Raw genomic sequence first — 14218 nt, forward strand, 5'->3', positions numbered from 1 at the left:
AATCCATTGGTTGTACCCACAGTGGTAGAAAATAATGTGTAAACAGGAACCAAATTAATTAGTAAGCTGTGGCATGCATACAAATGCAAAGATGTCTAAACATCAACTTTATTGGGGTGTAGGCATCTACCATCTCAATAATACATTTCCAGCACCGCAGAAATTGTATCAGCTACATTGTGGGCTCCGAGGGTATATGATGATCTACTAAAACAGACAGATACAATGAGGTAGACTTGTTTGTCTGGATTGGACACAGAAATCCAGACTCTTCCAGTGATCCACAGATCAGTTATTGTACAACAAACCAGACCAGCTCCTTCACAGCTTGCTCAGCCTGCATTGTCACTATATACATAAGAAGCCTTTAATCTTCAGGCTGACATAGGTGCAATGAGTCTACAGACTAACATTTCATACACAATTTGGATGAAAGCTAATTACTGCCTGTTATTCTAGCTACTTTTCTCTGAGTAGAAGAATATGGGGAAAAAAATCAAATGCATTGCTTCTATTGCTTCATGCTTAGTGCTATTAACTGCAACCGTGAAAATGTTAGTACAAAAATAAAGATATTTCTATGATTCAAGAGTATAAAAGATTGTCAGATAGTCATAAAATACTGCTGGTCAAGATGTATCCCTCAAGATATATGCTTAATTTACTCAAAATTAAAATTATGTTCTCCAGGTTCCCAGCTGAGGACATATTTTTACAATTGTTTCCAGTGAAAAGTCCACTTTCAGATCTGAGCAACAATCCTTAAAATGGGGCTTTGTGTTTCTGAAAATGAACCCACTAAAGGCAACTACCTCACAAAGCTTTATGTCCATGTGTGTAACTCGTGAACTCCAACAGGACTGTTCACATCGTGGAAAGTGAGTAACAAGAATCAGCTTTTGCAGGACTAGGGACTTCAGTGTAACATCGCTAATATCATTATAATATACTACTTAAAAATCAAACAAGCATGAAGATTAATCTAAGTGAAAACTGTTGTTCATTGAGTATAATAGATCAAACAGAAGGATGCAAATATAACAAGGAAACCAGGAAAACCAGCAGTAAAATCAAAGGATCTGAACATGTCTGTAGTACGGTTTACCAGAGGCAAAAAACTGACAAATAAGCAAGGAGATAATGTGCTTCAAAATTCAATAATCAGAGGAAAATTATGAATTAATAAGGAAGATTATATCTTCTGAAAGTCACATTTGTGATGTACAAGATATTTGAGCCAGATTCATACATATATTTTAAAAAATGGCAAACCACAGATTTCAACAATAAAAAGCCTTTTCATAATCAGAGAATGGTATAAGAAATCTTGTTAATGAAACAGTTGCACTGTCTCCTGTCACAATATCCTTTGATGACAAATTATGCTTCAAGGCGAGAGTCAAGTCAGTTGAGATTCTTATTCTGAATTACCCCATAGGAATCCGTATCTCCCTCTTCTAAGTATGGGTAGACCCTGATGAGTTGAGAGCCCATGGAGTAAAGTCACCCTTTGCAACTTCATCCCTACATAACAGTTTTCTGGTTAATGTACCGATTTATTTGACACCGATTTAAGTACTTCCATATTTTTTTTTTTATTTTTTTTTTTTAGTTTGGAAAGGGACAAGCATTTAGTGCATTATTTCAATAAACTATTTCTTCCTTAGAACCTTTTCTTATCATGTTTTGAATCCTGCAACAGTGGTTTTCAGCGTTTCTTGTCATGTGTTCATATTCACCACCATTTCATCAAAAGAAGAACCACCTTAACTATGGCTTTTGCAGGAGATTTCATCTATTTCCAGTTAACCCGTTAACAGTTCCCCCACATTGTACACTCAAAAACCGTTTTGCGTGCATATGTTGTTTCCCCTCAGTTTCAATTCTCACTGGCTGACTAGATCATCTGAACTCAAAACCAAACCATTTTCTAAAGGACATTAAATTGCAAAATAAACTCATTTGTGCATTGTGGGAAACACCCTACAAGACAAGTCTCCTTTACATATCAGCCTCACCCTTTCCAACCAATCTTCAAAAGTATCTTTGGAATCAAATTTGCAGTTAGATGAGTTGCATACACTTTTGACATTAAACTAGGAAAAATTGTGCTGCCTATAGGTAACTTACAAATTTCAGAAAGGTCAGATTCACTAGCAAATCAGCAGAGAAGAAAACAAGAACATCATCATGCTGCTCTATAAGTCCATTGTGTGCCTACATCTCTAATGCTATCTGCAATTCTCAACACCCTGTCTCAGGAAGAACATGAGTGATAGTATTTCCAGATGAGGAGACACAGCAAGCTCTCTACCCTGAGCACTATTTCAGAGCCAGGGTCACTCTGGTCTGGCACTGATTTTCAGTGCAGAACACCAGAGTGCTGCCAGAGACAGACTGCTGAGGTGCCGTGATCCTTGATCTGACCCAGCCAGCATGGCAGCTCCTGTGCATTTTAATAGTGCAGCTATTCTCCAGAAACAACCGGAAGCAGCTTCCTCTTCATTTATCACATTGTCTCCTCACATGCACTGAGCTGTATTTTTGAGGCAATGGACAACCACAGCTGAGTGGCCTCCTGGCTATTCTAAATTATATCAAGGCTGAGAACACTGTAAATCAGGCAGGAAACTTTAATGCCACCTTTGGCCACAATGACCATCAATCCTTTGTCCCCATTTGTCACAAGTGGAATCCAGCCCAAGTATCTGCAGTCTTAAACAAGATACCATCTTTGATGACCAGTTTCCATCAGACTTAAACTAGTCCAGTGACACAGGAGTCTCCTTCCCCATAATCTATGGAGGTGAGAAAAAAACAGTGAGAAATAGGATGTTTTCCATGAAAGAGAATTTATGTGCAAAAAACCTGCATTCCTATTACAACCAGCAATCTACGGCAGAATATTTTTAGGATACAGATAATTCTGGCTTAGTTCCACAAAAGGAACGGTAGCACTGCCTCAATTTAATTACCACCCCATGAAGCAATCTGACAGCCCCAATGCAGTGCTTAGTAAGCATTTTACCTCAGACAGCTCAAAGATGTATTGTAGCACTGAAATTACAATACGTACCATGACTTGTTCTGTCATCCTGCTTTGGGAATGCAGCATACTTGTCTCTATAATGAGCTGTCTGATATTCACCCATTTCACCTGTAGCAAACAGGAGTAAAATGTAAGTAACCATAAGTTGGCGTATTAGTTGAATGCAAGAACCTTTTGGCATAAGGTTTCAGATTCTTTCAACTATCCAGACAATTGCAATACATAATTTACTTAAATTTAGATTTTGAAAAGCATTTTGAATTTTCTAAATGTTCTATTATTACAATCTGGAAAAGAAAACCAACAACACACAAACTCTGTTCTCTTCTTCTCCATCGTGCTTTCTGCTTGCAAGATTCCTGGAAATCATACTAGTGACATTGTTGCTATTATGTCTAACACAGAGATAAAATATCTGTTACTTAAGGACACATATGTACATCCTATTAATAAAATTAACTCTGCAATAAAAAGTTTTCTCTGCTTAGTTCAAAAAACAGAGAAGAAAAACAATGTATTAAAAAAAAGCGCAATAAGACACTTTATAAAGCTTACACTAGTGCAGCTCTGTAATGCTTTTTTAATAAATATACTTATGCTTAAAAATATAGGCTAGTCTGCACCTTTGCACCAATGAAATTATGTACCCTTATTAAAAAACCTAAACAAGTGATCAAGCTTGTTTCTAGCAGAAGAAAGATTGAAACTTATTTATTCATATGAAATCTTACAGAGAAAATTGACTAGCTTTATTTTCTTCTTAATTGCACCGTTACATCAGAGTCAGACAGTGACACCGTTCCACCGACTAAGCAATTTTTAGAAGGTGCGTGGAAAAGTAGTTAAGCCCAGGCTAAATTTTGAAACTTCCACCTCAGAGGAACTATTCACGTCTATAAGAAGACCCACCTAGAGCATCCAAGAAATCAGTGAATTTTCATTGACTTAACACCACTGTGAGTTAAGTGTCATAGGCTGAATCCTGCTTCATACTATCTCAGGAGTCATGAATTGTGGAATGCAGAACAATAATACTCTGCATTAGCCATAGCAATAGCCTAAAAATAACCCCAAACCTATCTTTAAAATGGACTTAGTATAAATAAATAAAGAAAAAGAACTGAGATCCTTCTATTTCTCTGTAGGATTCTAAGGAAAGAGTCTTTGCAACAAACACTTACAGGTAAAAAAGAAGTTTCAGATGTTACTAGAAACCTTGGAGTCCAGATCATATAAGTACGGGAATGTGCAGTATCTGTAATACTATCAGTGCCTATGAGTTTAAGAAATTATTTGGAAGTTAAATGAAAATTTAGGCTTGAAATGTCTTTATAACCAGCAGAACACCAACTACATATGATATGATATGATATGATATGATATGATATGATATGTCCATTTGTGCTCAACCTTCCTTTTCCTGTTTACTGCACCTATGTTTGGTTAAGTCAGCACTCTGCTCTCTGAGATTGCCTGAGAACAAGGGATCAGATTGTAATTGTGCAGGTCAGACATCAGCTAAATTTTCTGACAGTGTGTACTTAGCTGTTTCTGAAAACCAAGTCCTCCTTGGGATAGATCAAGTTAAGAGTCTAAAAGCCAAAAGGTCAAGAATCCTAAAATGTTGAACTGAAACAAGACAAGCTAGGTTACAGAAAAAAATCTGATGCATACAAAGTCAGAAGCAAAGACGATCCAATCCATAGAACTACAAGGCCAAATATACTTGAGAAAGATAATTTTCTATAAGATAGTTTTTTAAAATAGGTGGAAACATCTGCAAGATAAAATACAGTTTTCATTTGCCAGATGTTGGCTCCCTGACAAACCCTGTGTACAATAAATAGTCTTTGCATCTTATCCATTATTTTGAGCATGAATTATTTCTCAAACTTTTTTTTTTTTCTCTTACACAATATATCTCTCTTTATTTCTTTTAAAAATAGAAATGTTTGGTCACCTTTCTTCAGACTGGCAAGGTTACAGAAAACAGAAGTACCTCAGGATTTAGAAAGCACTTCCCAGTCACTATTACTTGAAAGCAAGAGTTTTCACTCTCAAAGAGGCATAATGTCCAAAAAGAAACAATACTCTGAACAAAGATGAAAAATTGTAGATTACTTTCACAGGCTCTCATTCTACAATGGAGAAAATACCCACACTCTAGCTAGGCTTCTTTGAAAAGAATATTTTCCTTTTATACAGAGATAAAAAGCAAAGCTTTCAGGTCAGAGGCTATAGGGGAAAAGAGCTAATGTCTCCCCATGCTTTGATGTTACAAGTAGTCCCTTGTTACAGAAGTGTATTAGAGCTACCAGTAAACTGAGCCAGCATATTTAATAACCACTTTCAGTACGGGTGGTATATGGATTATTCTGTACATAACACAGCAAGGAAAGTCATGCGCATTATGAACAATACACAGACCTCTCTTTTAAGATGTTAACACTACTTTAAAACACGGCACAGCTAAAAGGTAATGCGTGATTTATAGATTCCATAGGAAGACCTATCTTTATAAATGTGTCTGAAACAACTATAGACAGCAAACCAGGACTAAGTGTTCTTCTCACAGTGAAATGTAACACACATAAGGGGTTTCGTACTGGTGTGTAATATCTGAAAACAAAAAAAATTCTATCTCTTGAGTACTAAACACAACAGTGATGATTAATAGTATATAGTGTCTCTGTTGCTTTTGAAGCTGAAGGACTGCAGACTGGAGGAACGAGTCTAAACCATCACGGTCTAGTTCAGCTGCCTTTCTCAAATTCTTAGAAGCAACAGCTGAAGGACCTAATGCACCAATTTGCATTGGTCCTAATGCACCTAACGGACAAATTCACCTGTTAACCCACCTTTTGGAATACTATATCTCAAAATTCACGAGACACTGGAATCACAGAATCACAGAATCACAGAATGTTAGGGGTTGGAAGGGACCTCAAAGGATCATCTAGTCCAGTCCCCCTGCCTGAGCAGGACCACCTAGATCAGATCACACAAGAACGCGTCCAGGCGGGTTTTGAACATCTCCAGAGAAGGAGACTCCACAACCTCTCTGGGCAGCCCGTTCCAGTGTTCTGTTACCCTTATTGTGAAGAAGTTCTTCCTCATGTTTAAGCGGAACCTCCTATGTTCCAGCTTATATACATTTCCCCTGAATGATATCAATAAAAAAATAAGTCCAAAATATTAATCAATTTTTGGTGTTCCATAGCACCCAGTTGTATAACAGTAAGATACAACCTTAGGAAATACACTTATTTTTTGCATCTCTGTAAAATGATACTTGCTAGGAGTATTAACCCTCAAATGAACAAAAAACCCCACTTATTCTCTTACATATTTGATATCCTCCATCTGACCACTGCACACAAGAAAACATAATTTCTGATTAAGTTTTGTATAATTTGGAAAATTATGTTTGTTTGGACATTAGTGAAATACTAATTGCTGACTGAGACCACTGATGATGCAAATTTGAAAATTAGATGAATGCTATTTAGACACCCTGTAGTTTGCGCATTGCTTAGTAGACAATCAGAGAGATTGTCCACCAAAATCTCTCAAAAACTCAACTAATCAGAAAGCTGAAATGCAATTACCCTACATTTGAACCAGCGGCAGATACACTCTGGCAATTCAGAAGTGCCTACAGGAAATTCTGTAACACCTCCAGATTTCATCCAAAAGTGAGCCACAGCAAGAAGGGTAACAAAGGTGTGAAAGACTTGCACTAGGGAGTTTCAGCAGGAGAGATGCTAATTTCAAAGAAATAAAAGAACAGCAGAAAGGCTGGGAATAGGAAAGTGAAAAAGAGTTTAGGGGAAAGCTAAGAAAAAGGGGATAATAAAGCTAGATATATGAGGAGTACAAGATAAAGAAAGAAAACTGCAAGAAAATAAAAAATGGGGAACCTTAAATAGAGAGGAACAAGGGAAATACCAGTCTCACTAAATGTTTCCTGGTACAGCAGCAAAGAAGTAAATCATTCTCCCCATAGGTTCAGGTACTTGCCAGAAAAAGTCCAGGAGGAGTTTTTGAGCCTGATTATTCTTAACAGATTTCCAGATTACATTTTTAGCATTGTAAGTTTTGTTTATAAATATATTTAAGATTAATGATTCACTGGAAATATTGGAGGACATAATGTTCTAAACAACAGCAGCTTTTCTCCACTCGATTTCCACGTTCGTAAGATACATTGGAACTGATGATATTGGCTTCACAATGCTACGAAATCACCCTAAATCCTTTGCTGGAAGCTACGTCTCTGAAAGCAGAGCAGTCTGAGGGGAACCCGCCCTCCATCCCTCCAGCTGTAAACCCACTGCACTAGCGTGAGCTCACCTTCTGAGATAATACAAATTCTCCACTATATAGACATAAACACATGCTATATGGATAACTGGTGCAACAGAAAAGGCTCACCAGCCCCATTACAATGGCGTCAGGAGCAGAGAGTTGTAAACCAGTGTCCGAAACCACAGTAGCTGTATTCATCAGAGGATCTCCTGAGGTGGCTGGCAGCTTTTAACAAGTGAAATAACAAAACACGCAGACTTACTTTTTCAATGGGAGGTATTACACACAAAGGGTATGTTTTACTCCTCTCAAACCATTGAAAGTGCCGACGTTATGATGGACCATACTCCATTTGCTGTTTCAACATCTATTTGGGAAATCTCCAGATTTTTCCAGATGTTTCCAGGCTACATCCTTAGTAACACACTTGTGAAACATTTAAGACTTCTCTGCTGTGGTCTGCTATTTCTTCATCCTGCCTCCACACCAGTTTCTACCTTACTGCCGAAGTATCGCACAATGGCAGGTGGGTTCTCCAGTCCATTTCTCTTTTCGTGTGTCAGTGTAACTCTACTCCATTTAGAAGGCAATACTTTTTAGACTCATTTTCTCCCCTTTCTTTTGAGGATGCCCTATGTGGTCCTCATTCTAGCTCCTCAAGCAGGGTTTCCAGGGGAGAAGTGCAAATAGGGTGATTTTTATGTGCAATTCATGGCAATGTGGGGTGCAGTCGTAGGGATCCCAGGCTGGTGGTTGTGCTTTCTCCCCCAGAAGACTTCTTTTTTGCCCTCATTTATTCTTGAAATGTGAGCCCCTGGGAACAAAGACCATCCAGTGCATGTGTTTGGAAAGAAACACAAGAGAAGGCTCTACTGCTAACAAGTAATAGTGATGAGCTTTCTTTAGTATGTGAATTATAAACAATATACTACTGACGTGTTAAAAAAGAACAAGGTCACTAGTGAGAAAGAAACTAACTGTTATTCTTAAAAGACAAAGTCAGGAGATACAAAAGGGCATACATCATTTCCCTCTGAAATTGTATAATAAAATGACAGCAAAAATCAGCTTAGAAGCAACACGTGAACTAGCTTTCTGCGCCTCCTGCTCTCTTCCTTCCAAGACTAAATGGATCTGTGTCTCTCTTTTGTCACATTGTTGTAACTTTCATTCAGTCTCCCCACTTCACCTTGACCGCATCTGAACAGTGACAATATGTTTCTTGTTCTTCACACTTTTCCCAGCAAGGATCACTGACAGCCTCTTACTTTGTATTTTCTCGGCTTTTGAGGCAGTGATTTTTTTTTCCTTCTTTTTCCCCCAGCCATCATCATTGCTATTTGGAGAGAATTTGGTTCAATTTCCATTTTAAACGTGAAATGTTTGAATTAGCTCATAATGTCTCCCAGCTTGCAGAGGAAAGAGCTGGTCTTTAAAAATGGGAAAAAAAAAAAGTTTTATTTTTTGCAAAATAAAAGATGAAAAGCTGCAGAATAATCTTAAATCATTTTATGCTGCACATAAAACTTGAAAATAATGAGAGCTCTTCAATTTAGAAATGATTGGGGTTCTAGGCATACGAATCAGAGAGCGCTGTAAAATTATTAGAACACTACAGCATCTTTCGTAAGCATTTCAATTCAGAGGTGATCAAAGATTCTGGACTTGCAGAGCAATTTACTTGGCATTTGCAGGAAAGCCTCACTCTTTCAAACTGAAGCACTCTTAACAATATGAAGAACTCCAATAATTTTAAATTGATGTATACCATACATGCCTAGAAATCCAATTTAGTCTTTAAATAAAAACATTATAACTTCAGAAGTATGAAGGGCCCACCCACAATGTAACAGCAATCTAGCCTTTCCAATTCACATGTCAATTCAGCCTAGCTGTTATTTCTCCCATGCTACGTTTTTCTGGCATGAGGAATTGCTGAAAACATTGAGATGAGTATTTGTTTCTTTTAATCCTGTCCTTCAGACTCACTTTCTTATTATCAATAAATTTTTTCCTAAACCCAGTGAACTTCTGGACAGCCTCGGATTACAAGCTCATTTGCAAGGTATAAATGGTATTTCTAAATACTTTTAAGACAATGTTTATGCCACATCAAAGATGTAACATATTCTCAGTCAAAAACTTAATTCAGCTGAGTTTAGGTTTGTGAATATCTGTTTTTAATTTAGGTGAATTTACATTGGCGAATAAGTATACCTATGCTTAAGAGAAACATAAAGTACATTGAATTCTAAAACAATATTAATAGAGCAGGAAAATAAAATTAAGTTTAAAAGTTAAAAATTACATCTCAAGTATAAAAGAAAGAAATTAATGAAAAGTCCCCTGAGCAAGAGAGGTCTTGCATTGGCCCAACAGGTCATCTGCTACCTCCATGCAAATCATCTTTCTATGTAAAACAGACTTCTGTCACCAGTCAACTTGTGAAGTCTCTCAGTTTTGCATAGCAGGTAGACACCTTTCCAGTCATACTGGCCATACCAGAAGCCCTTCCTGTAGTCCATAAGGCTTGTGAGTGGTCATAGGAGAGCTATTGTCTGTAGAAAATGAAGTTTTCTTTCCTTATGGACACAGGTGTAAGACTGTGGAAGACATACATGAGGCAGACAGTGATATTTCAGATTAGATGCAGTCTTGGAGTTGGGTTCTGAAAGTATCATATCAACTTCTAACTAGGTGCTACAAAAACACCAACACAAGTTTGGATACATCTTAATGATGCTGAGGACGATCGATGCACCAGGAACAAGTAAGTGGGATCGATCAAACTAGGGGACCATCAGGCTTTAAAACCACACAGAAGTTGTTTTGTTTCATAGAGGAGATGCAGATGGTACACTGGTGGATGGTAAAGCCTCAGACAGCATAATCCACTTTTGTCACAAACGGGTAAGGTTTGCTGCCATTATTTCAGATTTTACCAACTGTACATAGCTTCTCTGATGTGTAGCATGCTAAAATACTTTTAAGTTGGAAGAAACTTCTGGAAGTCACCTGTTGCAACTCCCAACTCAACAGAGCACCAACATAGCTCAGGTTGCTTGAGATTTTGTACAGTCAAGATCTGAATATCTCCAAGGACGTAGTTTTATAAATCACTAATTTTTCTTTCTGTTCTTCATCTTTTAAATTACAGTATTCCAAAAATAGGAAACTTTAGATTTTCTATCTGAAAAATTGATAGCCATGTCTGTTTATAAGGATAGAACATATCTATGAAACATTACTAAGGTCTAAACCAATGCAGGTGCCCTTGAATGGTTTTAGTACTGTTGGAGCTCATGTGATCTATGATAAGAAGTCTGGTCTGTTCCCCACGGGCCATAGTGTAGCCTCAAGACTTAGTGGATGTGTGACTTAGTGCAAATTTAGTGGAGACTTATGATATCTCTAAACGCTTACAAAACGTCACACACAAAAAAGTACTAGTAGATTTCTATCTCGAAGTATGCCAGGCTCACTGTCAGACAGCAAAAGTGCTTACAAGTATCCACCACAGTGTTTTTGGGCTTATAAAATTAATTTAGCCCCTTGTGGTGGAGATTGACACCAGCTAGCAGAGGATGCATTTTAAACTATGTATTCTCTTTTCTTAACTATGCGTTCTATTTTCTTGAAAATAGAAAATGACACTAAATTTCTCCAGAACCCTCTAAATAATGAAACTTGAAGTACATCTTACTGGACAAATTTGTGACAAAGCTTGAGGACCAATCTACAAATGCTGGACACAAAATTGCATATTTCACCTGCATCTTAATTATTTTCTACCAGAGTTGACCTTCTTTTCCCACATTTGCTTTGTGTGAATTTTGAAAGCAAACTTGTTTCAGAAACCTTAGAAGAGGAACAGTAGTTATGGCTTCAAAAGGGAAACTATCTACACATTCAGTACTAAATGTAGATGCAGTCAGAAAAAGAAGACATATTACCAATAAGCAAATATTTTCCAGTATCTAAATTCTTTATCATTTTAACTGAAATCTTCAATCATATTTAAATCTATATAATGTATGTAATTTATTTCAGGAAAAAAAAAATATTTTAGCTTAGTATAGCATTTAACTTTGGTGGTCGCCTATTGAAATAAACCATATGGGACAGAAATGTGTTCCCATCTTTCCCGAAGCTGTTTTTGGCAGTGTTCTGTAAGACAACGTAGCACAAACAAAAGAGAAAAATAATTCATACCATTACAACTATTTTCTGTAGTAGCTAGATGCCTCCTATTACTTTTGACTCAAAACCTCAAATGCTCATGACATAACAAAAATCTGTAAGTCTTAATCTATAACTTCTTCAGTGTTGAGGATTATTGTTCTGCTTTGAGTAGTTTAGTCAGGTACTTAAAATTTGCCTCTATGAGCACAGCAGCTATTTGAAATCAGCTGCCTTCAGCCTTTCCAGAAGCCTCAGGCCAGGAAGAGAAAAAGGTAAATAATGTCAGAAAAAGTGTCTAAGCTCAATAAGCTCTACTAATTACTTAATAGATTTCTCTTTCGGATTCACCTCAACCTCTTAATATGTTTTAAAAACTAACCTGCCTAATATCCTGACGTTTCTAAACATGGTAACACATTTTTTTAGAATATCATTTTTCAATAGTAATCTGAGAAGACCTTGAACTAAAAAGAATGGTCTTCTACAAACCATTTACTGCTTTGGCTTTAAAATCTTTCTGAATACTGAGGAACAGCCCTGAACAAGGAAAATACTCACCCAAGTCAAGACCTGCAGCCGTCAGTTGCCTTTGTGTAGTTTTCTCCAAAAAGCCTATTTTCTGTTGGTTTAGGTTTGTTTTCGCTGCCTATTAAACACAATGGAAAGAGAGTACTTTTGCACACTCTCATAATTCAAAAATTCTAAAAGGATTTCACTGAAGCTTCCAAAATAAATTATTTGGTTGCCAAGAGCATCCATGAATAGTTACAATTTCAGCCTAAAGACTGAGGGCTCCACACAGTTATGAATGTACAGCAACAGGAGTATATGACACAAACTGTTCAGGTAATCCAACCGTGGAGTATTTCATCAGGTGTCAGCAGTAAAAAGTGTGTTATACTGTTCCTTAACAGTACATGTAGGACATGCAGTTTGTTGTAAAATAAGTACAGCCCTGTTTGCAGGGCACTTCCTCTGAAATTAAATCACATCATCCCACCTTTTTTATTGAGTATTTCTTTCCACTTACTTCTGTTAAAAAAATACTAGATTGGAACAAACAACTCTTTTTTATTTTTCCAGGTACATAACGTTGAAAAAAAACCCATAAATGACAAACTATGAATGTTAAGGATGAAGGAGGGCATTAACCCCAAGGCGAATACTAATAAGGACATGGAGTCACTTTTAATAGAAAATACTTGCATACTTACCTACAGTGATCACTCTTCAAATCATCACAAAGTACAGTTGGTTTTGCAAACTGACTTGCATTCTATCAACAAACTGAATAGAGTGCCTATTTTTCAGGCCTTCTTCCAAGACCTTAAAACTAGAAGTAAATTAGATTATGTTTCTATGAGATAAACTTTTCCACACCTCAATATGCATATTTATATACATATTGAAATGGTGATACTTTGTCAATACTAGAATTCCTATATGAAAGCAGGTAACCTTGAGACCATAATGACAAAGAAGTACTGAAATTTGCACCTAGATTAGTCCTGAAAACCTCTGCTGTAGTCAGCAAGAATTTACAGAACCTGGGCAAAGATATAAATACAGATATTTATTTAGCATTTAGATTCTTGAAGTAATGCATGGAGTGGCATATGCTAGTGGTTGCTATTTTCAATTTAAGAATTCCTCCTCTATTATGGAAAGAAATCCTATATTGAAGGTGTTAATTTGCCGTTTCCTTTCTTTTTAATTATGAGCAAAAAGAACACTACCTCAGAACATCTTTGTTATTACTGTGAGAAAGGAAAGGGGAAAAATATGGAGTGGGACAGAGCATGCAGGAAAAGGGGATTTTTGACAAGTTGCGTGATTAATATAAATGGGCATTAAAGTTTTTGTAAAGGAAATTTCAAAAGAAAAGGAGATGTTTAATAGAAGCTCTGTTAGCCAGCACATCAGTCAGTGGAACACAGTATTTACTCCTTTGAAGGTGTGGCAGGGGATGGAAAATTATCTGTTAATGCTTCTCACTGAACATGGGAAATGAAAGATTAAAAATAACTAGCTAGAGGAGATTAGAATGGGGCACTTTTACTACCACTACGAGATGCCTCTTGATGCTGTAATCCTTGAGACACTTTTCTGGAGCTTGAAATTCACTGTACAGCAACTACAAAGTGAGGTCCTATTGCCCACTTTCTTCTTTTCCAGTTTGTCTGCGTCTCTCTGCATTTTTGTTCCTGCTGGATCCTTGGACTTCTACCCACATACAATAGAGCAACTTCTGGCACAGGCAGAAGATGAATATTTGCATTATTTGTCAGTGATTGCCCTCAAAATACTCCTGGGCAGGGTGGGAATGGTCCTTCAGTATTCCTGATATCACGTCTCTCTTCACAGCTACCTGGCTGGTAGCATCTGAGTCAAAGAACAGTAGATTTTGTGTTATATTATACCGATTTCTGTTCTGTTTGCCTTTGCAGTGGAATTTCTCTCCCCTGATTTTAGCTATTTAAAGGTTTGACAACAAACTCAGTGAGAACTCAAGACACCTACATATTTACACATAGGTGTTGTCAACAGACACATCGAGTAGCCCCTGAACTATGAGACTTGGTTAGCTGACCACGCATTGGCATCTAATTTGACATGTCCTGCGGTTATCCAGGATGTATCTGACAGGTCCACAAAAATGACACAAGACATGCAGGAGAC

At 37.1% G+C, this 14218-nt stretch overlaps 1 pseudogene; it reads right to left on the reverse strand.

The window, feature by feature from the left end:
- LOC147529163 (uncharacterized) overlaps window positions 1-14218 on the reverse strand; it is a 198618-nt pseudogene that overhangs the window by 31864 nt on the left and 152536 nt on the right.

The sequence above is a fragment of the Tauraco erythrolophus genome, chromosome 2, assembly GCF_009769465.1.
Source record: "Tauraco erythrolophus isolate bTauEry1 chromosome 2, bTauEry1.pri, whole genome shotgun sequence".
NCBI lineage: Eukaryota > Metazoa > Chordata > Aves > Musophagiformes > Musophagidae > Tauraco > Tauraco erythrolophus.